Source organism: Miscanthus floridulus, chromosome 8 (genome assembly GCF_019320115.1).
Source record: "Miscanthus floridulus cultivar M001 chromosome 8, ASM1932011v1, whole genome shotgun sequence".
Lineage (NCBI taxonomy): Eukaryota > Viridiplantae > Streptophyta > Magnoliopsida > Poales > Poaceae > Miscanthus > Miscanthus floridulus.
The window spans coordinates 147,114,985-147,140,320 of record NC_089587.1 but is presented as its reverse complement, the minus strand read 5'-3'; the positions used below and the strand labels follow the sequence as shown (position 1 = coordinate 147,140,320).

At 45.9% G+C, this 25,336-nt stretch overlaps 1 long non-coding RNA gene and 1 pseudogene across 5 annotated transcripts; both read right to left on the bottom strand.

The window, feature by feature from the left end:
* Positions 1 to 1,551: 1,551 nt before the first annotated feature.
* On the bottom strand, positions 1,552 to 4,533 carry LOC136469984 (receptor kinase-like protein Xa21; annotated as a pseudogene).
* Positions 4,534 to 10,096: 5,563 nt separating this feature from the next.
* LOC136473635 (uncharacterized) lies at positions 10,097 to 12,543 on the bottom strand. Of its 5 annotated transcripts, none has more exons than XR_010762702.1 (5): positions 12,184 to 12,543; positions 11,650 to 12,084; positions 11,302 to 11,370; positions 10,441 to 11,189; positions 10,097 to 10,329 (listed from the first exon to the last, which is right to left on the bottom strand). It is a non-coding gene; the product is annotated as an uncharacterized lncRNA (long non-coding RNA). The 5 variants fall into 5 exon arrangements; XR_010762701.1 differs by having other exon boundaries at positions 10,097 to 10,560; positions 11,094 to 11,189; XR_010762699.1 differs by having other exon boundaries at positions 10,097 to 11,189; positions 11,650 to 11,805; positions 12,023 to 12,084.
* Positions 12,544 to 25,336: the final 12,793 nt, after the last annotated feature.

Genomic DNA, 25,336 nt, shown 5'->3' with positions numbered 1-25,336 from the left:
CCTCAGAAGAAGTGCCAGACGAGATCGCCGTTGAGTGCCCAGATCACCGTCCGTGCAACTTTGTGAAAGACAAGCCCCGGAGCATATTAAGCCTCTTAATTTCTGAAATGCAATTAAAGTATTATTGTTACATATATATTGTTGCATTAAGTTTAGGTATTGGATGCAAACACTTGCTGCATTGGTTGTCCAATCCTTATCCAGATATTGATACCCTGAATCCTATGTAGCTCAGGCTCGTGTAGTGCTTAGCCCTACTTAAATGTGGTAGAAGTCAGGTGATTTCCTGTCACCTGCGAGCTATAGGGATATACATATGGCACGATTGGCTATATTTGCTATCGTGGAAAAGAATCTGTCTTAATTTGAATTGAAGACCGGGCGGAGGCTTGCCGGTTTGCAGTGACTCCGTCTATGTCGCTTAAGGACCGAATCTTGGAGCCTTTCCTATTCATGTTGAATGCATGCCTCTCTCTTAGTTGGCCGGGTCTGGAGACCGACCACGAAGCCGAGTAGCTCAACTCAGGCCGAGAGTCGATAAGTCTAAAGTACGCCTTAGAAGGGAGCCGTAGGCGTGAGTCCAAGGACAGGTGATTTAAAAGTCCTGGTTGTCCTGGCAGAAGGGTAATCCCTGAGAGTGCTGGCGCTGATCGAACCCGCGAATTTGGTTCCTGAGTTGTACCAAAGGTGACCCACGGCTACCCTTGCAAAGTATGCTAGGGTGAGAGTTTGGAATACCCCCTCAGCTGAGTTGTAATTCGATTCGAGTCGCCGTCTCTCACCGGTTAGTGAGAACTTGACAGGCTTATCTCCAAAGTAGATACACTAAATAACATAATGGTTCAGGAATAATGATATGATGATGACAGCCTTATTATACCTGCTATGGTTAATATTGATTGCTCCTAATAAGTGAGTGCTCTAGTACATGTGTTAATCTAGTGGACAGGTAAATGATGAGCACTATATTCATAAGCTCTTTTATGCAACGGTGTCAAGCTAGCTCACCTTATAAGCCTTGCATGACCCTTGGTGTCCTTTATTTCTGGTTTTGACGGGTAAGTCTAGCTGAGTACCTTCTCGTACTCAGGATTTATCTTCCACCTGTTGTAGATGACCAGTTCTACTTTGGTTGCTGCAAGTATTGCCTTCTCCCGGCTGGAGATGAAGACTAGACCGTTGGGCGCGGTCTCTCATAGTTCTCGTACCTGAAGATGCTTTTGGTGGGACATGACTTAGATCTTGCAATGTATTTGAAACTATAAAGTTATGTACTAAACTATGTTGCTTCCGTAAATCTGAACTTGGTTGGTAATATTTTATTTGAACTCTGATGGATGTAATCCGGATGCCACTTGTGAAATGTTGTAACGAATGATGTGTTGTGTTGAATCACTACGGTCTTGGTTTGTATGTCGGGAGTTGTTTGAAATCCTTCGTGATTTCCGGACTACCGGGATTATAGGAGCTTAAGTACAGGAATTTAATCACTTCGGTGATTGTTTTTGTACTTACGTTTTTATAATTTGGTCGGTTCTGTTACAGTAACTGCTAATAGTTGGTGCATGTCCTATCGATCAGCGTGTCACCTTCATGTTCCACTACAAGAGAACTGGCGAACTACAGGTTTGCATCTCTGATTGCATGCATCTCATTGGCTGCATCTCGTATTGGCATTCGCTCTCTGGGTTGCTGCTTCGAGCAGGATATGCCAATCCTAATAACAGAGATCAGAGATTCCTGAACTCTGCTTCTTGTGATCTTATCGCTGACATCATTGTGCACCCATATTGTTGGATCAGCTATCTCCATGATCCTGTCAGGGAGAGCAGCCTCCGAGAACTGTGAAGATCTAATGATCCAGTAAACATATCGTCTGTTGGGCTCCTACCCGTAAACATCTCAAGTAGAAATATCCCAAGGCTATAAACATCACCAAGAGTTGAGATTGGAAAACCTTCTCCGTACTCTGCAGTTAAGCAAATTTTTTATTACAATAATCAACATGCAATTTTTATGAAATAACCAGGGTGATGGTAAAAATCATGCAACAATTAATGTTAGTTACCTGGAGCAACATAACCAATGGAGCCTCTTATTCCAATGGTGCTGTTTGAATTTTGCCCAGCTATGTTTGCGCTTTCAAGCAGGATCCTTGAGATGCCAAAGTCTCCAACTCGGGCGCTCATATCTTCTGCTAGGAGGATGTTGCTTGGCTTGACATCACAATGAACAACTGGTGGCTGACAGTGATTATGAAGATAGTCCAGAGCATCCATGACATGGACAGCAATATCTAGCCTTTGAGTTAGGCTCAGAGTATTGTTTAGAGTGGAGGTTCTGTACTTGGGATGAAGCCAACCATCTAAGCTCCCATTGGGCATGAGGTCCATGACCAGTGCCTTGACCTTGGTTATCTATGCTTGAGCAGAGCGTGATGATCTTTATGAGAGAACGGTGGCGTACCCTTCTCAGCACCTCACATTCAGCCTGGAAGCTCTTAGAAGACCCTGATTGCTGAAGGTCAAATACCTTTACAGCCACTGGTGTAAGTGTATCCTCACCTTGTAAACTGCATTTGTAAACCGAGCCATAGCTTCCTTTGCCAAGCAAGTTAGATTCTGAAAATCCATCTGTTCCCCTCAACAAGGCCTGATACGTAACTTTTTGGAAGTGTTCCTGAGTAACTGCTGTAGGTGGCCCTTGACCCTTCGGTCCTTGCTTAAGCTTCCAAATAGTTACAGCGACTGAAACTAGCAATAACATTGCTCCAGTTGTTGCCAGAGAAATGATCAGAGGCTTTGACCTATCTTTTTTGCTCTCTGTTACAGGATGCGTGGAGCATGGGGCCAAGCGAAGCTGAGGTATTCCACCGCACAGCTTGCTGTTTCCAGTTATTGATATGGCAGTCAAGTTGCCGAAAACACCCCCACTGTGCACTTCACCCTGCAAATCATTGAAGGATGCATCAAATGCCAACAACGACGTTAGTTTCTGTAGAGATGCTGTGATCGGTCCTGACAGGTTGTTGTGCGCTAGATATAGCCCTTGCAAGGCGCCGATATTGCTAAGGGCATCTGGTATCTCACCTGACAATCTGTTGACGGTCAGGTTTAGTTCCCGGAGCCCTTTTACATTCTGCATAGATTGTGGTATGTTTCCTTCAAACATGTTGTTATCCAGCATCAACGACTCCAGTACTAGGCAATTCCCGATGGTATCAGGTATGTGGCCGGACAACTGATTTCCTGACAGGATCAGCTGGTTGGGATTAACCAAGTCACCAACTTCTGACGGAAGGGGTCCTGAGAATGAATTGTGTGATAATTGCAGGCTCAAAGAAAGGGATGGCAGAAAAACCTCCTTGGGAATTGAACCATTTAACAGGTAGTTCTCTGACAGATCAAGGAGATACAGGTTCCTTAGTTTGCCAAGGCTTGCGGGGATTGATCCTTCCAAACTGTTACTGTATGCAACAATCTCATTAAGCCGTGTAAGGTTTCCAAGTGAAGATGGTAGTTTACTAGTTTACCGATGCTGTCTGGGATCACTCCGGATATTGAGGTGTTTGCAAAATCAAGTATGGTTAGCCCAACCAAATTGCTGATGCCCTGCGGGATGCTGCCCGAGATGCCACAGTCTGACAAATAGAGATACTGCAGTGTTGTTGACAGGTTTACCACCGATCTGGGGAGCTGCCCACTGAAGGAGTTGTCACTGAGGCTCAGCTGCAGCAGGTTGCTGCAGTTCGCCAGCGAAGCGACGAAATCCCAGCTCTCCGTGTCGGCTGCCTCAAGCAGGTTGTAGGACAAGTACAGGATCTGAAGATGCTCCAGCCTCCCGATATCGCGAGGCACAAGTCCAGTGAATTCGTTGATCGAGAGCTGTAGGATTGTGAGAGTGGTGAGATTTGAGAGGGAAGAAGGGATGCGTCCGGTGAACCTGTTGTTGGCAAGGCTGAAGTCTTCCATGGCGGGGAACTTGCTGCCGACGTTGGCGGGAATGCTGCCATGGAGCTGGTTCCCTTCCACGTGGAAGACCTTCAACGACGACAGATTGTACATGGCGAGCGGGAGCGCGCCGCGGAGCTTGTTCACGGCGAGGTCCAAGGCCCGGAGGCCGGCGAGGTTGGCGAGCCATTCCTCCATGGCCTCGCAGGAGCTCAGGTTGGCGGGGAACCTGCCGGAGAAGGTGTTGTAGCGGAGGTCCAAGTAGCGGAGGCGACGGAGACGGCCGAGGCTGTCTGGGACGTCACCGTGCAGCCAGTTGAATCCCAGCTCCAGTGCTTGCAGGAACGTGAGGTTCCCGATGGCCGGGGAGAGCGTCCCGGCAAGCCCTCTCATGGGCAGGTTCAGCTCAACCACCCGCGGTGGGTTCCGCTTCGTACCACGGGTGCGCGCCACTCCCTCCCAGCTGCAGAACCCGGTGCTGCCGTTCCACGATGCCAGCGCACCGCCGTCCATGGTGAGCTCCGCCCACGCTCGTCGCCAGGATGGAGAGGCCCAGCACACATAGCAAGCTCCTCTCACGCATCGACGCATATTTTGCCATGCCTTTCTTGCATTACATTGGTTAATTGGTGGGAGAAGGAGCTATATGGTTGAGTAGTAGCAGGACGTCTGTGTCGATCATCTTTGCGCGTGCCGATGTCGTTGAAAACTTGAGCTTCCTTTTTGACGCTGGATGGATGTGATGTGCGTGAAGAAAACGTCGATGAATGCTTCCTTTTTACGCTGGATGTCGTTGGAAATTTTGAGGCTTCAGACGAAAACACGAATGAATGGACACGGTCGGATCGAAGGAGAGGCCCGTTTGATGACACGGCGACAGGGTTCGTCTTAATTTCTTCGCGAGTAGTGACATGCAAATATGAATTCGTGAAACTTGTGCGTCTTCAGTCACGTCTTAGTCACCCCTAGTTGATGTCTCCCGGTGACTTCATTCATCGATCACGCTTGCAGCAGCAGTACGTCTAATCTACACTATAAAGGAGCAAAACAAAGTTTGGTACACATCATGTTTGTGTACCCCTCTCCAGCTAAGATAGTTCAACCATACCAAAGATTTTATATCCAGGATTTTAACATCATTAAGATCAATGGCTCCTACGGCTTAAATTACACAAAAAGTCCATGCTTAATACAATTAATAAATACTCCATCCGTTCTAAATTATAAGATGTTTTGATTTTTTTAGATTCATAGTTTTTGCTACGTATCTAGATATATATTATGTATAGATACATAGTAAAAGCTTCGAATATATAAATATCAAAATGTCTTATAATTTGGGACATAGAAAATAGTAAATTTGGAATTTAAATTTTAAAAAAATAGCAGTTTGATTTATGCCAAAGTTTGGAAAGAAAAATGCCTAAATACAAAGTCCATGTAAAACATAATTAGTAATAAAGGCAAAATTTCTACACCTTTGAATTCATGATGATCAGTCTGTTCGCTTGTTGGTTTCAGTCAGGGCTTATCAGTCAGCCAACAGTGTTTTCCTCTCACAACAAACCAGCACCAGCCGGGCTTATCAGCTCAGAAACCAACCAGCGAACAGGCTCGATATAACAACTTAGATTAAATAAAGAGTCATTCCTCAAGCCATTCAAGGACTTCTTTACAAATAAGTTGCGGAGAAGAAAAACAGCAAACGCTCCTATTGCTATCTATTGGTATGAAGACCAATTTGGCTTTTTAATACACACATATAGTTGCCCTGGGTGTGGATATTTCGAGTTCCACCACTTTAGCCATCTCCGCCTGTCTACTTGTTGTAGCCTTAAGGCCACCGAGTCGTTATTTTTCCTTGTTCTTGGCCGGAGCGTTTTAGCATCACAATCGACATTGATGAAGAAGAAACAGCAATACTGGCTGGGTTCATTATATTGATCATCAGGTTTTCATGGCAGTGGTCTAGAAGAAAATATTCCAGTACACAAGATTATAATAAATCATAAAAAGTATTCTGAGTTTTGATATCTTATTACGTGAAATTGGTCCATCGATTCCCCCTTACGCATGCTGGAGAATCTCCCAAGAACCACAATGGACATTATTCATCTTTTTTTTTTCTTTATGAGAAACTGGTCACAAGCATCATCACAACATGGCCTACAATAACGTGATACAATGGCATGGGTAGCAGGCCTGCTATCGGCGTCTCATTGACGTTATTTATGCTTTAGTTTTTTTCTTTGGAAAGCCTTAGGCGCCAATGGATGTTGGCGCAATGACAACACTGTCTAGCGGTTGCTTGAAGCAGTAGTAGTTCCAACATACATGAGCATCCTTGTTAGATTTCGGCAATGTTTTAGGGCTAAAAGGACAACCACATACCTGCAAGAGATGATGTACGATGATACAAAATTTAAATTTTAAAAAGTGGCGAGGAACTGAAAGCTTGCAGAAACTTGGATAGTGATGTTATCGAGGAACTAAGTTTACTCAAGAGGACAATTAAAAGCAAGCATGATTTAGACTCAGCAAAAAATGCATAGCCTAAATTGTAAAAATATCTCTAAGCTTCTAGAAATTTTGAGAAAAAAAATTTGGAGATAGATTGGGAGATGAAACCTAAATAACATATTTGGAGCTCCTGAAAATCTAGCTTGAAGCTTCCAAAGTTTAGGTTTAACTCTATAAATATGGGAAAATATGCACAAAAATTGAGAAATTTCCTAAAACATTATATTCAATGTCTAAACACATTTTAAAAGATTTCGGCTACAAAATTATGAGATGCAACTAGTATGAATGCAACTTATATTAATGTTGAATGTATTCACGATAAATGCATCCATGTTGATTGAATCTTATGTTTTAGTTGTGGAAACTTCTTAAAACATGTTTAGACTTGATTAGAAAGTTTTGGGGAGTTTTCTAGATTTTCTAGACAATTTTATATTTTCCTAGAGCAAAATATAATTTCTTGAAGCTTCTAGATATACTTTCGCAAGCTCTAAATATTTTATTTAGGTTTATAACATCCCAATTTTTGTCCAGTATTTTTTTCTTGGGATTTTATAGGCTTAGATTTATTTTTATAAAATAATAAAAATGTTTTAATAATCTCTAAAAATTCATAACTTATTTATTTTGAATCAAAAACTTGCAAAACTAATACTCCCTCTGTTCGAAATTATAAGTCACTTTGATTTTTTTGGTATATCCATTGAAACAAAAAAGTCAAAGTGACTTATAATTTGGAACGGAGGGAGTACTATTTTTCTCTAAAAAATCATAACTTACTTTTTTTTTACTAAGAATCTAGCCTTCAAGCAACCCAGCCAAGTTTGTTACATTTGCTTGCAGCCCAGCAACGCTTTTGTCGTGTGCCGTGTTGGGGCCGCTGGCTTGGTTAGCCCGTATTCGATCCTCGCCCAAAACGGATTCTTGGTCCAATGGAAATCCAGTCCAATATAATGTCGGCCCTGGTCGCTTGTTCTCTCTTGTGCGCCTGCGTTGACGACGCGCCCGCTCGGCCCCTAATGGTGCTGGTGCACATACTCCTGGCCCCACCGGCTCGCGCGCGCATCAGACGCGGACGCGGCGTCGAGGTAGCTAGCGGCGTGCCGGGGTGCATCGACACGTACGGCCGAGGAGGCGGCGGTGGCGCCGACGAGGTCCACCTGTGGCTGCCCAGAGTGGCCACCCGCGCCCCAGACGCGGGAGAAAGAAATACTTGCGCGCACGTGCCCGGCATGGGAAAGGAAGAAAATGATCGGAGATGGAGAGATCAGAGTTCGGGACCCGATGCATGCGTCGACCATTCAACTTAACCACAACAATGCTGCCGTTTTCAAGGAAATGATCCATCTGCCCTAATCATAAGAACAAGGAGCCACCACCGCCACCCCCACCAACAACAATAGAAGGATATTGTGGAGAAGGTGCAACACAATTTGTTATGTGGCCATACTCTTAGGAGGATCCTATCTTATTCACATGGCACGCCCATATGTTTGTTGTTTGGTTTAATTACATAAGACATGTTAGGTTTAGTCGAAAGACTTCTGTACCCTTGTTTGGTACATGTTCTCACACGCCATTTCATGTGCTTGTTGTTCGCTATAATTACCTGAGGCATGTTAGATTTAGTCCAGAACCTCTGTACTCTAGTTTGGTACATATTCTCACATGTCATTTTATATGTTGTGCGTGTTGAATTATGTAATGCACTATTTCGTTAGGTTTTATTTATAGTATGTGAACCAATTTCAATAACTCCGCAATATTAAACTAAATATTATGACCACAAATAATGAAAACAACAAAATAATGAAAAGTCCAATACTAGAGAATAGTAAACAACGTAATAATACTAGAAGTACATGCCGATAAACTAAATAACACAGTACATGACCTAAGTACGCCATTACTTAAAGTGCATTACATGACAACACAATAGAAAGTCCAAGACAAAACAACATTGTTCATGAATAAAGCATAGAACTAGCAAGTCATGGAAACTACTAAGTGCAACGAGGTAACTTTTCATTTCTTAGGGCATCAGGATTCTCCTCCATCGCTTCTTTTGCTCGGCGTACACGCTCAAACTTCTTCTCCCTCTCCTCCCCTGTACGTAGCAACACGTCTCATTTCCTCCTCTTCCTTGTGCTGCTTTTCTGCAGCCTCTCTGCATCTCTTCTTCATCATCTCCTTGTCCTCTGCCTCCCACTTCAACAGTTTCTACATCCACTCCTTGTCTTCCTGCTTGATCTCAGTGTCGATCCACTGCTCAAAATCGTAGAGCGGGGGAGGGGTCTGCAATACATTCAAATGTTACACACCAAATAAACTATGCATGACTTCATATGACACAAAATAATTATTACACAACATCAATTTCTCACCATCTTGTTAATATGACGCTGACGAAGTATAGGCTCAAACGCAAAATTGGCACATATCTAATACCTCTGCTTATACGTGTCCTCTTCATCGGACTTGGCTACCTTGCAAAGATCACCGCAAAAGCACATGTGCACTAGAACACAACTAGGCAGAGGCAATGGGTCGAAGGCATTTCCGATCATCCGGCCATAACTACAATTCTACCATTTTCATTGTAAGAACTGAAAACAATAAACACTAAAACCTAAACCTAGGGTTTCTCATTTGATGGACAACAATGAACCCATAATATAACAAGATGCGCTAAGGTTACCTTGGCTTGCTAGCTTTTCCATGCCTTGGCATCCTACGGTTGAATAATACAAATATTAAAAATTACATAAAACCCTAAGTTGACGATTCTTCGGTTGCAAAATACAACTAATATATTCCGAGTCGATGTGAAAAAAATTAGGAGAGGAGCGATGATACCTTGCTCTCGAAGATCTATGAATCAAATTCAAGTTTTCAAGGTCCAATATGCCGATTCTTGAGGTAGGGCGAAGTGGGGAGAGCAAAAACCTGAGAGGGAGAAAGAAGAAAAGGAAGAAGGCTCGGCCAGGAAAGGGGCGCTGATTTTAAACAGCACAACGGCGCCAAAGTCTACGGCATCGTGCTGGCTGCCATGTCACCGTCACGTCTGCGTCGACGTCGACGTTGCCCCAACAGCCACTACAAGAAAAAGTGGTATTAACGACGGGATATGTGGTCGTTAAAGGTCCAAATGTGGTCGCTAAAAGTTATTAACGACCACATTTTGTGGTTGTCCATGATCGTTAAAAGCTCCGTCGTTAATATAATTAACAACCACATAATATTTCTCATTGTTAACTTTTCAACGACCATATAATATGTGGTCGTTGATACTAGATTAATAACGACCACATTTCTAGTAATAACGACGATCGTTGATACTAGATTAATAACGACCACATTTCTAGTAATAACAACCACATGTTTCATCGTTAATGTTTTTGCACCATCTACCATGAGGTAGTAACGACCACATTTCTAGTAATAACAACCACATTTTTCATCGTTTATTTTATTAATAATACTTTAGGCCACATTTATATTGATTTATAGTGATATTTTTTTCCCAGTGCCTACTTATTTATAACACCAGCCACCACTAGGCACCAGATCTGACATATTTTCAACAACACAAGGATAAACAATTAATAAACTTGTAACAGAGAGCAAATATTATTGATTCACATGGTCAATATATCAAGATGTATCTTTACATAAAAGAGAAAAAATATCAACTAACCATGAAACTAACAGTGCCTAACTTACAGACAGTTCCTATAACAAAAATTGTGAACACAACCTGTACTACTGTAACAAAATACTAATCTTCAACTGGAGGCACACCGCCACACTGTCCTTCGATAGCTTGGTCTTGTGAACAAGAAGTTCCTTCAGAAGCCTACAGTAACTTCAGTGTTAATCCTATATACGACCCAAACAAATCATAACCAATTATTAATTAAATGAACTTATATGAAATTGCAAGGTCTAAAGGAATGGAACTTGTTACCTTGTATGTCTGTATGCCTATATCCATTATTCATTATTAAAAGAACTAACAAGACATGTAATTAGTCAGTAGTAGTCACTTTCCACTAAACTAAGCACAACTCCTCTTCCTTAAAAGCACCTGCATGCGTCACCGAAACTCTGCTAAAAAATTGTCACCTAAACTAAGGTAAATATAGCTTTAAAACCATAAAACAGAACAATTAGCAAACCTGCTGAAGAAAAAATAATTAAGATGAAAATTTGGAACAAAATGCCAAATTTTTGCTGTGCATGTCACCAATAGTCACCATATTGCTTAGCATACTACATGGTAAATTGATCATGCTGGCTATAATACTTGCATCAGAAAAAAACAAGTATCATACCATGAATCAGTAATCAGCAATGTGCCTGACAAGATCTATGAGATTTTTGACATCCAAGCAGCACACAAATATGATGAATGGTAATAACAACTGCTTAAACCTATCTTACAGAACCCATACAGGGATGAAAAAGCATGTCCTTAATTACTTATGGGTATTTAATATCATTTCACCACTACAAAGACTGAAATATATTTCCATTCTGTTGAAGAATTTAAAAGTTCTACAAATATAGGTGTTAAGCAAATCAGAAGTTCAGAACAAGTCCAAGGTCTGAGTAATTTACCTCCAATGCACAAATCTGGTTGTTAGCTGTTGGAGCAGAATGCAAGGAGGGAATGATTCCAATGGCAACCAAATATTCGAGCTCCATATATGTAATCTGATTCAAAAATGAAAAAACAACAATATTGAAGCTCTTCATATATTTAGTCTTCTAACCCAAATACATATAAGAATTTACTGGGATAGAAAACCAAGAGAAGAAATATTACTGCTTTATGCTGCCACTGATGATATTGTATCCAACCACAAAAGCACCAGTGCAGGTCATAGAAGAATTCCTATGTATACGTGGTTGTGCGGGTTAATAACAATTGATATGGTGAACTGGTTATGCAATCTGACTCTGGACAGGATGACAAATTTCCCTAAAGAAATATTACTGAACCTGTTTAGTTTTCTTCATATGCTTTGTTTAGTTATATGAAATTTAATTTTACATAACCAACTGAGTATAATCCAATTGACATGCCACAGATTCATTGTGACTAAGAGAAAGAAAAACAATAGTGCAGCTAAATTAATTAACAAAAAACAGAGTGAGGCAATAGCATACCTACCTTAATTCCAACAGACTTATTTTATTGGCCAGTTAGCCACCAATCAGATCTCTGCCGAAGAGGCATAGTGCATAGGGCAAAGAAACCTGAAGCCCTTAACGCACAATGGTGGATGCATATTGACATGCAGAGAAAACTATTCGACAAGCACGAGCCCTAAATATAGATTCAATTGACCCAGAAGAAATTTTAGGTTAGCATCTGCAATAATCATCACATATCATATTTTATTTCTTTGTAAATTTACATGGAGAATATAAACAATCATATGAATTCAAACTAATCTACGGATTCAATAGATTGAGTTGCTCTATAAGAGGATAACAACTCTGGGATGAATCGAGGAAACAGTAGCAAAATAGAATACAATTACCCAATGCATTATGTCCTGGCTGTGACATCGGCATCCAACCACAAATCAGAAATCGGCTGCAGCTGCAGAATTCACACGAGGAAGAGGACGCACATAGGTGATTATGGATCCATAAAGAGAAGAGATTCTGAAATCTGAATCCACAGTGGATAAAAACATACCAGGTAGCAGTACCATCACAGTGCCTGGTAACAAACCATTGAAATTAGATTTGGATCTACTTGTTTGTGGATCCACTGGTGCAGTTGTGGATCCGCTAGTTCCAGCCCTGCTGGTGGATCTTTGGGAGTTGTGGTTGTAGATCGGTGACATGGGACATCGTAGATGAGATGAGGGCAGCGACGGTTGGAAGTGCGTGCAAACCATGGCGGCGGCAGAAGGCACAGGTGAATGACATTAGGCTGATGCGTCGGAGTTAGGAAGTGCCGAGGTGGGGCAGCAAAGGACGATGGCTGACGGAAACGATAACCGTCTCTGTGGAATCTGCGTGGTTCTGGAGAACAGAGCGGCGGAGAGATTGACTGGAGATTGGCCTTGGAAAGTTGGAAGAAAATCATCAACGAAAAAAAGATATACTTATCATGAAGGTTAGCGACCACATGCCAAAGCTAGATAACGACCACCAAAATTTTGGTCGTCGGGTACCCCAGGTAAATCGAGAACTACTCCTTCGTGGCACCCGACGACCACATATTGTACGTGCTAGGCGCCAAATATTCTGGCGCCGAGGCATATTAGCTCGGCGTTAATTATCCGAGCGCTGAGATGAGAGTCTAGATTTTGAAAGCATATCTCTAGAGACAGATTTTATATAAATAACTTTCAAAAAAAAGAAAAAAAATTGGTGATCTCGTTCATAGACTAGGTCTGCACTGTGGACGCCGACGTTGCCCCAACAGCTAGGCGTCAAATATTCTGGCGCTGAGACGTGTTAGCTCGGCGTCAATTATCCTAGCGTCGAGATGAGGGTCTAGATTTTAAAAACATATCTCTAGAGGCAGATTTTATATAAATAACTTTCAAAAAAAAGAAAAAAAATCGGTGATCTCGTTCATAGACTAGGTGACACGAATCGAGACGAGTGGCGTTTAGGAAGAAACCGCACAGTACGTGCCGACACCACCACCGGTTTTGCCACGCCGTGCCGACGGCGAGTAGCGGTGTAGCGTGCAGCACACTAGCACGAACTTGACGTGCTACACAGGCGTACCCATACACATACCCGTACCTGGATGCCCGCATCAGTGCATGCATGTATGCCCCCGGCCGTACCCATACATACGGATACGGCCAGCATGTACATGCATGCATGCACTGATGCGGGCATCCTAGGTATGGGTACGGGTATGCTCGTGCAGCACGTAAGTTTGTACTGGTGTGTTGCACGCTACACTGCTACTCGCCATCGGCACGGCGTGGCAAAGTCGGCGGTGGTGTTGCACGGCGTGCCATAGGTTGAATTTAGCTAGACTACAGAATGTATACTCTGTGGGCTTAGATTTTCAAGCCAATACGAAGAGAGGAGAGAAATGAAGGAGCTCTTATACTTAGCCCTCGTTTGTTTGCTGTTGTGAATTCAATACCGGAGCAGATTTCTTTCAGCCCAGGAATGAGTGGATAAGTGCATGTCACTCATTCCCTGCCTGTAACTATTCCCTGTCTGTAACTATTCCCTGCTTCAACCATCTGCTGCTCGGTTTGCCAGGGATCCAAAACAGGTATTGCTTGGGGCACTAAACCAGCTAGGGATCCAAAACAGGTATTGCTTGGGGCACTAAACCAGCTAGGACAAGTGTTGAAGTGCTGCAAACACATCTCATGAAATACATTGCAAATACATTGCAGCAACAACAAAAACATGCTCTCATCAATTGCAGCAAAATGAAATAAATAAAATCTCCCATGTTTTGGGGTTCTTGATCTGTCTCTCATAATGTGCATCATAGATAAAGGACATGCTAGCTAGTGCCAAAAGTGACAAGAGGTGCACCAAAAGGCTGTCATGATCCACTCATGAAATTACAATCTTTCCTCATACAAACCATCACAAAGTGCATAAATCCAAAACATAATTTAAAACAGTAGATAACTAGTTTAAGCCTACTCAAGTGTCTAGGTACTTTGTCCAATCCAATGTTTCTTGATCATTGCCTCCTCCCTAAAAATGACAGCGAGCTTTTTTTATAAATTACTGAATAACTGAACAAAAATGACTCACAATGTAGTCAAACAAAGCATAATTAAATCAATATGTCAGTTTAAAAGCACCAAGCTCACTAGTCACTACCTAGATATGATATTGTAACTTCATTGGCAGATCCATTGAAGTCTAAAAGAACTCCTGAAAGACCAAATTATGACACTCTAGTCGCCACATACTCTATGATTACTCTTACTAGTAAAAATGTCTGAACTATCACTTACAATACCATGCCTGATAACTGACAGTACGATTAACAAACAATTTCTCATCTCACAATGGTGCATGGCCCACTCCTAAGAACATGGCAACCAGCAGTCCATCACGTATGAACCAATAGTGTTCAGGGGAGCATCAATGGCAACTTAGCACCATAAAAACTGCCTGAAATACAAATTCTTGACAGTTCTTGACATGCCCCTCGAGAAGTCTACGAACTTTAACCTCACCTGTTTCTTCCGAAGTATGACGTTTCTCCCTTTCCCCTCTAGTAGAACTCATAAGATATAAGGCGGGAAAAATAAATAGCACCATGTCATCGTCTTCTTCCTCCCTCCTCTTTCTAATACGATCTCGCAGTGAGAGACGCATTGTAGAACTGAAGTATATAATTTTATAGTCATATAGAAGCTAAATATTATTAACCATGTCATATAGAAGCTCTAATAAAGATTAGTCATATAGAAGCTTCTGGAGTATCTTCTGGAGTTGGTACCGGATCCCAAGAAGGCGGAGATTCACCTTCCCCAACTCTAAATGGTGCTGGAGAGATCTACAAGTAACAAGAAACCATAAGTCACATAGTGCTGGAGGATACACAATAAATCTAGCATTGCATGCTACATTTATGGAAACTGAAAAATAGCTGAAAACAACATGCTAGAATTAAAATTATTTTTATTTTATTTATACTGTAAGCAAATAATATCATGTATACTGCCAAGTATAGAAAAATAGACACATGAAGCTACTGCCTACTAAACTAAAGAATCAGTCATATATCAACATTATACAAAACTCTGTATTGACATGAAAGTATCAATTATAGGCACAAACTAAAGAGTGGACAGTTACTAAGCTAGCACCTCCCTACAGCAAGCTAGCACCGGGGTTATAACTACTAGTACTCATGTTCAGAAACGAGATTATCGGTCATCACCCATCCAAGAAACTGCAGCCCGGGGTTGCTTTAGAGCAAATGACGTCTCACAAAGATCATCAAAGTTAAAATTTGACACTATTATTAGGAGGTCAAGTGAGCAACAGCTTCTCGGTAGTTAACTAAAAACCATCTTTATCCAAAAGAAGATGCCAAAACTCAGTATAAATAATATTTCATAGCATGCCATGCAATTGGTAGGCTCTGTATATACATTTTAGATACAAATTTGCAAGCTTAAGAAAGCAGCACTATGCATCTGCGAAAATATCAAGTTCATGGAAATATCCAATATTCAAAGTTCAGATCACAACGCATAAATTAATAAGAATGAGTTTAGCAGTAACCTATGGTGCCCATTCTAATGGACAGATTCACACTCTGAACATATGCCACTGCACTACTGTACGAGAACCAGCGAGAACTGCAGCCACACGGAGTGGGATCATGCCTTGGGTCAGCAGCCTCAAATAAGACTGAAGACCTTATTAGAGCATTAATAAATTGGCATTAGAAGGTAGTCATGCCAGCCACACAGAGCTCACTACTGAGGCGCACGGTGGCTGCATGCCTTCGTAGGAGTATCTGGCATCTCAACTACTGCTGGTGGTGCATGGATGCATAGGAATATTAAGAACACTGAACCTAAACTCAATCTGGATATGTAAAATAAATGACGTCTGCTAGCTTGTACCCAGCTTGTCATTCTCAAGTTCGATTATTGGAGAAATTGCTCAGGTTGGGGTTGTGAATTTGAAAATGAAATAGCAGTTTCTCTGAATCACTGAAAACATTGGACTAAAAATTCAATATTACTACTCAATTTGGTCTTCCATTCACCCTAGTCAACAGAAGTACTAACAATGCAGTCATATCTTGTCCAGGATACTCACCGAAAATTTATTATCCAAACAAGAAAAGCTCAAGAAACTGAATCCATTGTCCACTGTTTTTTTTATAAACAGACAACAGAATTCAGCACTACACCAGCCAGGCTAGCTTATATACTAGTAATTAACAGTTTACACAAATCCATGAGCATTAACAAGCCTAAAGGCCCTAGGCACGTGGCGCTATTCCGTAGGCTATCATGAGCCACACAGCTCAATGAAAGAGTTGGCATAAGCGTGCTTCTGCTTAGGATAAACTAAAAAGAAGCCTCATCAGCTAAGCTCGCCAGATTGCTGACCCAAGGCAAACAGCTGCTGGACGGTGGCTGCGGGTGGCAAACTGCAGCGCGTGTTCGTGGTCGGGCTGTTGTGTGCGCACCCGGAGCCTGGCGTGTGGCCGTCAATTGTGCAAGCCGCGTACCTACTCACCGTGGATCTCAAATAGAACTATACCATCGTGCTCGCCGTCCAAGATCCAAGAACCCTAGAGGAGGGAGAGAGGACGAGGACGAAGGGGAGAGCGAGGGAATCACTGGCGAGAAGGACGAGGAAGGGGGGGGGGGGGGGGGGGGGGGGTAGGGTCGCCGTCGCCCCGCCCCGCCATCACCTCTGCTGCGTCGTCGCGTGCTCGCGTCGTGGAGACAGGGAGCCGGCACCAATCCAGATGGTATGAGGTCCGGTTCCCTTCCGGACTGTGGAGACTGGAAAAAGAGAAACCGGTTTTGGTTCCGGACCAATTTTCGTTCTAGGCCGGGCCGAAACGAACGCACATTCTACCCATCCGGATTGGAAACGGGCCGCAACATTCCACCCGGAACGGGCCAATCCGGAAGAAACGAACGATGCCTTGGTAAATCAAAGCCTCACAATTACCCTCACTAACCCTGGCTCTCGCCCAAGGCAAAGAACAGAATACCCGAGTTGGGGAAAAGCCTTATAATGGTAAAGTTCAGAATGGCCCCTGGAGCTCGAAATTATCACAAACAATCCCAATTTCAGCATACATGTATAGACAATTATTTGCATAATAAATGAGCTAATTGGCCCCCAAATAGTGAAATTAAGAGCTGCACCTCACAAATAAATTATCCATTTCATTAAAAGTGATGGAATAAAATGCAAATCCAGTGTCATCACGTAGCATGCAACTAAACTGATGGAGCATGGAGATCCATACGTCAATGCATGATTGCACGTACAGGTACAACTAGTATAGACTGGCCTGCGATCCCAATTGCAGCTGATAAACATATAATATTGGCAATATATTTCTGCAACTGGGATCGGACCATCACGTCTGTAGGCGATTTTTAATGAACGGAGCAAAGATTCAACGAACCACGCTTTCGCGACCTCATACTGTCTCCAACAACTTACATGGACACCTAAATTCAAAATAAGTAGTCAGAAACCTAAAATCAGTCTCCAACAGAGTATTTATATGGAAGATCTATTTTGAGTTGTCAGAGAGGTACAACTCAAATATGAGCATCCTCTCTCATAGAAACCTATTTGCAGAAAGAATTATCTTTTAAATCTTATTGTTAGAGAAAATACCAAATAGGTATTGAACACTTAGCATGTAGTGCTATCTAAAGAATAAATAGGTCTTGTATTTTAGGTGTTGTTGTTGAAGTTAACCTCCGTGCAGACATACATCTACGCGAAGAATTAATGGAGAAGAAATTCAGTCAGTCGGAAACCGCTTTCGCGATCTCGCTTCTCTCGTGCTGCCCAAGCGGAGCTGCCGACTAGCTAACAATACAATAATATTATTTATCGAAGAACTTATTATTATATATTGTTGGAGATACTACGCTACGTGGGGTTTGTAGGAGCGGTTTTAAAGGAGAGCGGTTTTAAAGGGTTTGTAGGGTTGGTTTGGACAACCGTTCCTATTAAATTATCTCTACAAATCATATATTTATAGAAACAATTCACAGATCATCTCTACAAATCGATTTGTAAAGACAGCTGGTGTTATCAGCCGCTCCTACAAATTAATTTGTAGGGACGACTGATAACACCAGCAACCTCTACAAATCAATTTATAGAAACGGCTGTGGTATCAGCCACCCCTACAGTACATTTTTTGTAAAAAAAAATTCAAATTCAACGAGAACATATATAATTTAAATCTGACCACAAGCACAAGAGCATTATATAAACTACCATTATAAGTCCAATTCACAAGAATATATACAATCCATCATTAAATAGACATAATTCACAAGTCTAATTCGTTCCACAAGTCCAAATCATCCCACAAGGTAAGACCAATGTCAAATTCCATACACATTGTTATCAACAGCCTAGAGCTAGCCTTTCAGTCTCACGAAGGTGTTGGTACTGAAGATTTCTACCTAAGTCAGAATCTCAATTATGGTAGGAGCCTTTGACATGTACAATCTTGTCCAATATGAAGTTGCAAAGGTCGCCGACGAGCTCTAAGAGTTGGTTATCCTTACTCTTTGCTGCTTCTGTTGCACCAGAGAGTGGATTAGATTTTGAATTCCTCTTAAGCTCCTCGACCCATGAAAATGATCGCTCATCTAACTAACGTTTATATTCTAAACCAAAATTTGGACTTCCCCTATTCTAGAGATGGAAGATCTTGAAATTCGCACATTCATATGAACGGAGCCGGTAAATATGAAAACCGATGTCTTGAGAATGGACAGAGAAACAAAAAACACGATAACCCAGAAAATGGATACAAAAAGCATCAGGAAGACCTCCAATGACAGATTGGAGGATAGAGGCAACTGAGAATTCCGTCAGACTATACTTGCACCTTCCAACCGAAACAACTAGGAAGAACTCCTAAGCAGAGAGGGAGGGATCAAAAGTGACCGGAGAGTTGTAGCGACAACGAATCTCAGCTTCCACCACTTTCCCAAGTCAACGATCGAGCCCAGGAAGATCCATGGAGGAACGGATCAACAGCGGCAACCATGGCCACCGACGGTGAGGGTGGAGGAGGGGGTGGGGGTGCAGAGCGGTAGCTGCTTCATTCTCATATCCACCTCCCCACTGTTTGTCATCAATTTATACAAAGACTTGGTTGAAAATTTCCCTGATCCTTCCAGTGCCTAGAATAATTAATCCTCTTCATCTACCAACTGAACCTGCTCCAAATACTCCATGAGTTCTGTGCATTCTGCCACCTCTTAGTGCCCTAATCTTCTCCTCATGTCTAAGTGCCAGTCCACCTCATACATAGCAGCCACATCCTGCTGTCTATTGATCCGGTAAAGTCTAGGGAATCTGATCCTCAAGGGATAGTTATCAACCACACATCATGCCAAAACCTCACTCTTTTTCCATTACCAACTATCCACCTCGTTCCACTCTCATACCAGTCTTTGACCCCCATCAAGCCCTACCAGAATTGAGAACCTCTCTTTTGCTTATTCTGACAAAAGCTTTGACCATCTCCCCCCCCCCCCACCTAATCCGTTCGCTCAACTGGCCGTGCCTATTCACTCTCTGTCTCCCTCTGGCCACGCGTCGGTGGCATCTAGAAATTCAGCACCCAAACCCTAGCCACGCGTCGGTGGCTTCGTCTTGGCGAGAGGTGACGACATATAGCAGGCATCACGCGATGGGGTGAGGCTTGCAGCACGCGGCGGGCGACATCTGAGGCATCCACGGCTACAGCTCGGCGAGAGGAGGCGGTGGGCGGCGTCCGAGGAGGTTGCGCAGTGGCGGCGAGCAAGGCAGCACACCAGCATGGAAGCTCTAACAAAAACGCAGGCTGGGGGCTGGGGCCTGGCACCACGCTGCTGCCGTCCCGCCGAGAAGAGCCCATAGCACACAACAGTACACAACATCAACATCGAGCAGGCTAGAGCTTTCTTACCATTTTGTTGTTTCATATTCTCTGTGATTATATATCCATATGTATCCTCTTTACTATGTTTAACTATTGGTACTTTTTATGTTAAGCAACTTCAAATTATGCTCAAATCCTATGAATATATGAAATAATACTTAATCATGTGTTATATTTTTAATATATATTATATAATTACAACTATACGGCATTATACATGTCAAATATTAGGCTTTTGGTTGTTAAAAAAATATTTTTAGCGTCTCTTTATATTTCAAATACCCGACCTCAAAATCCTAGACCTGCCACTGGGTCTAATACTCTCCACCAGCTAACATCGAGATGGAGAATTCATATATAGCTTGACTTGAGCCGTTCTACCACATTCTCAGAAGGTCCTTGCATTCCTATACTTCTAGATGCAACACTGGGACAAGATAGCTAGAGTATGTGCCAGATTGGTGCCGTCTCGAGTCATGGTTAGGAACCTGTTATGATAGGCCGAACATATCAACGGAAGCGACGCCACAGTGGCTAGGACTGAGCGAGATCACCGTGCGAAGGACGCGGCCACGGCGTGTGATGGACGCGGTCAGAAGGAAGCCTAGGCTAAAATAAGTTATAGTTTGTTAGCATGTGAGTGATTTCAGGAGATTGGTTATTGCCTTGTAAACATTCGGTCTATATGGCCTAACTTGCGATTAAGGATTGGTTAGCCTGGGATTGAGATTCATTCTCCCCTGGGCCCCCGGGCATCACTGTTCACTGTCATCATTTTGTCGACCTCACCCAAACCCTCGACTACATCACGGCGCCGTCGCGCCGCCGCCCTGCCAAGCCATGGCACGCCTTCTCCCCTCCATACTTCCTCCGCAGTAAGGTGCACCGTACCAACCTGGTATCAGAGATGTCCTCTGGTTCTGGGACTCCGTCGGTGTCCGTGCCCTCCTCCACCACTGTTCCGCCCACCTCCGGCACACCCGCACCGGCGGCCACATCTGCTGCCCTTGTGCCAGCCATACCACCAAACGTCTCCCTCCCACCTCCCCCACCCGCCTCCTCTGATGTCATCGCTGCTGCCCTCTACGGCCTCCAACAGCAGATGCACCTCCAGTTCGGCGCCATCAACGCGCGACTCGCGGCTCTAGAGGGCCACACACCCTCGCCGCCACCCGCTTCGCTCCCGTTCGGCCTTCCTGCCTACGGCGGCGTGCCTCAGCTGCCGGCACCTACTTCCGGTGGTGTGCCACTCCTCACGGCGTCCGGCGTCGTCACATCGGCACCACCCGCGGCGCCACCGATTTTCCCATCTGTGCCTCCACCCGTGCCCATGTTCTCCTCCTCCGTGCCGCCCTCCACCATCTCCACCACCACCATACCCTCGAGACCCATCCCGATCACACTGATCAACTTCCCACACTCACCCTCCCCGCTGCCACCATTTTCCTCCATCATGCAGGCCTCGGTGGACTCCACTGCCATGCATAGCCCTCCACCGCAAACCCACATCCCCCCGGCACCGGAGGGCCACACCGTGCCGCGTTACCAAAAACTGTCGTTTCCGACTTATGACGGCGAAGTGGAGCCGTTGGGGTGGTTGAATAAATGTGAGCAGTTCTTCCGTGCCCAGCGAACTCCAGATATTGATCGCGTCTGGTACGCGTCCTACCACATGAACGGCACGGCGCAACAGTGGTACCTCGTACTTGAGCGTGACGCTGACGAGCCCACTTGGAACGAGTTCAAGATCCTCTGCCATCACAGGTTCGGGCCGCCAATCAGCACCAACCATCTGGCGGACTTGGCGCGTCTGCCGTTCACCTCGACGGCCGAAGCGTACCTGAAGGCGTTCTAGGCATGCCTTGCTCACGCTGGTCCCCTAGCACTTCTTCAGCAAGCCCAGCTCTTCATGGGCGGACTGCCTGAGGCCCTTCGTGTCGACATGGAGCTCCACGAGCCCCAGGATCTCCAGCGGGGGTTGCGTCTGGCCAGGGCGTACGAGCGCTGAAACGCACCGGTGACACTCGCGCTCCCCGCACCACCCCCTCGACCACAACGCCGCGTGCTTCCAGCGCCTAGAGCCGGCCAGACCACGCCACACGCGGCGCCGACGTCGTTGTCCACGCCATCGCGTGTCTTCAAAAAGCTCACACCTGACGAGATGGCTGCTCGCCGCAAGCAGGGGCTGTGCTACAATTGCGATGAACCTTATGTGCGCGGCCATAAGTGCGCATGGCTGTTCTTCCTGGAGGCGGCTGACTACACGGTGGACGAGCCGGACGATGTCGACGACACCCAGGCGCCCACCGACGCCACGGCCGTGGCGCCCACGATGTATGACCCAGATGCCCCCTTGATCTCATTATCGGCGATCACGGGCGTCCATACAGAGGACATGATGCAACTACGCGTGCAAGTTGGCGCACATGAGTTCACGATGTTGCTCGACAGTGGGTCTACCCACAACTTCATCAGCTCAGCGGTGGCGCGCCACATCGGCCTTCACTTCAAGGAAGCGGGGGGCGCCCATGTCGTCATGGCGAATGGCGACCGTGTCGCTTACCAGGGCCTCACCCGCGACGTCGACCTCTGGATCGGCAACGAGCACTTCGCGGTGGATTGTTTCTCCATCCCTCTAGACTGCTACGACATGGTTTCTGGGATCGCCTGGCTGCGTACCCTGGGGCCCGTCCTCTGGGACTTTGATGAACTCTGCATGGAGTTCACACGCCATGGCCACCGAGTGTTGTGGAAGGGCATTGGCTCAACACGCACCGCCACTCCGCCGACGGGCCACCTTCACTCTGGCCGCCTCTACTCTACCAAAGGCATCGAGCCGGCCCTGCTCGAGCGGCTGCTGGACACGTATGCGGACGTGTTCGCTGTGCCCACAGGCTTCCCTCCGGCGCGGCCCTGTGACCATCGAATCCACCTCAAGCCGGCCACAGAGCCCGTTGCTGTCTGACCATACCGATACCCCCAATTGCAAAAAGATGAATTGGAGAAACAGTGCGAGGACATGCTGCAGCAGGGCATCATTAGGCCTAGTACATCGCCATTTTCCGCACCGGTCCTCCTCGTCAAGAAGCAGGACAGTACATGGCGCTTTTGCGTCGACTACTAGGCGCTCATTGCAGCGACAGTGAAGGACAAATTCCCCATCCCGATGGTGGAGGAGCTCCTCGATGAACTCCATGGCGCGAAGCTCTTCACCAAGCTTGACCTCCGATCGGGGTACCATCAAGTTCGTGTGCACCCCAAGGACGTGGCCAAGACGGTGTTCTGCACTCACCATGGCCATTTCGAGTTCTTGGTCATGCCATTTGGCCTCTCCAACGCGCCATCGACATTTCAAGCACTAATGAATTTTGTGCTCAAGCCTTTCCTCCGCAGGGGCATCCTTGTGTTCTTCGACGACATCCTTGTCTACAACGCTTCCTGGACCGAGCACCTGCAGCTACTCTGGGCGGTCCTCAGCGTCCTCCGTGAGCATAGCCTCCACATTAAGCGCTCAAAATGCTCCTTCGCCATGCCATCGGTCCAGTACCTTGGCCATGTTATCACGGCGGACGGCGTGGCCATGGACAGTACCAAGGTGGTAGTTGTGCAGTCCTAGCCGCAACCACGGTCGGTCCGGGGCCTGCGCGGCTTTCTCGGCCTTGCCGGGTACTACCGGTGGTTCATCAATAACTACGGCTCTATCGTAGCGCCGTTGACACAGCTGCTGCACAAGGAGGCTTTCTCTTGGACCGACGCCGCTACGACGGCGTTCGCAGACCTCAAAGCTGTGCTATCCACCGCGCCCGTGTTGCACCTGCCCAACTTCTCCATGGAGTTCGTCATCGATTGCGATGCGTCGGGGTCTGGCTTCGGGGCGGTCTTGCACCAGGGAGCCGGCCCCATCGCGTTCTTCAGCAGGCCCTTCGCCACGCGTCACCTGCAGGCCACGACTTATGAGCGCGAGCTCATCGGCCTTGCGCAAGCAGTCCGCCATTGGCGCCCTTATCTTTGGGGTCGCGCCTTTGTGGTGCGGACAGATCACTACGCATTGAAGTTTATGCTGGATCAAAGGTTGTCAATGATCCCGCAACACCATTGGGTTAGCAAGTTGATGGGGTTCGACTTTCGGGTGGAGTATCGCTCGGGCCGCCTGAATGTCGTCACGGACGCGCTCTCGCGCCGAGACAGTGACGCACCGCTCCTGGCCCCCCTTGCGCTGGCGGATCAGCATGCGCGGGAGGCTTCTCTGTCGGCATTCTAGCTCTTCGACGACCTCCAGCGCGAGATCGACGCCTCGCCCGAGCTCCGCACGTGCCGCGACGCCGTGGCGGCTGGTGACCATGGCGCCGATTGGCGCGTCCATGACGGCCTGCTGCTACGCGATGGGCGCGTGTTCGTGCCCACGTCATCGGCGGTCCTGGACGACGTACTGTAGCTGGCCCACACGGGGGGCCACAAAGGCATCCAGAAGACGCTGCAGCGCCTCCGCTCAGAGTTCTATGTCGACCACGATCGGCGTGTCGTCCGCGAGTTCGTTCACTCATGCGCGACATGCCAACGCAACAAAACGGAGGCACTGCACCCGGCTGGTCTCCTCCAGCCCCTCCCTGTGCCGTCGCGCATATGGGTGGACATCTCCATGGACTTCGTGGAGGCGCTTCCTAAGGTACATTGCAAAAGTGTCCTCCTAACAGTGGTTGACAGGTTCTCGAAGTTCGCCCACTTCATTCCCTTGGGCCACCCGTACACGGCGTCGTCCGTGGCCCGAGCTTTCTTCGCAGAGGTGGTGCGCCTGCATGGGTTCCCGGAGTCAATTGTGAGTGACCGGGACCCAGTCTTCACGGGCCATGTGTGGCGGGACCTGTTCCGCCAAGCTGGCGTGAAGTTGCGCATGAGCACGGCATTCCATCCGCAAACGGATGGACAGTCTGAGGCGGTGAACAAGACCATCGCCATGTATATTCGCTGCCTCACCGGCGATCGTCCCCGCGACTGGCTGGAGTGGCTTCCGTGGGTCGAGTACTGCTACAACACTTCATACCACTCGGCCCTCCGGACGTCGCCCTTCACCGTGGTCTATGGCCGCGAGCCGCCAGAGCTGCTGCCCCACGCGCCGGGACACGCGCATACAGACGCCGTCGACACGCTATTCGCAGACCGTGACGAGTTCCTGGCCGAGGTGCGTTCACGCCTTCTACAGGCCCAAGAATATGCTCGTCACCACTACGAC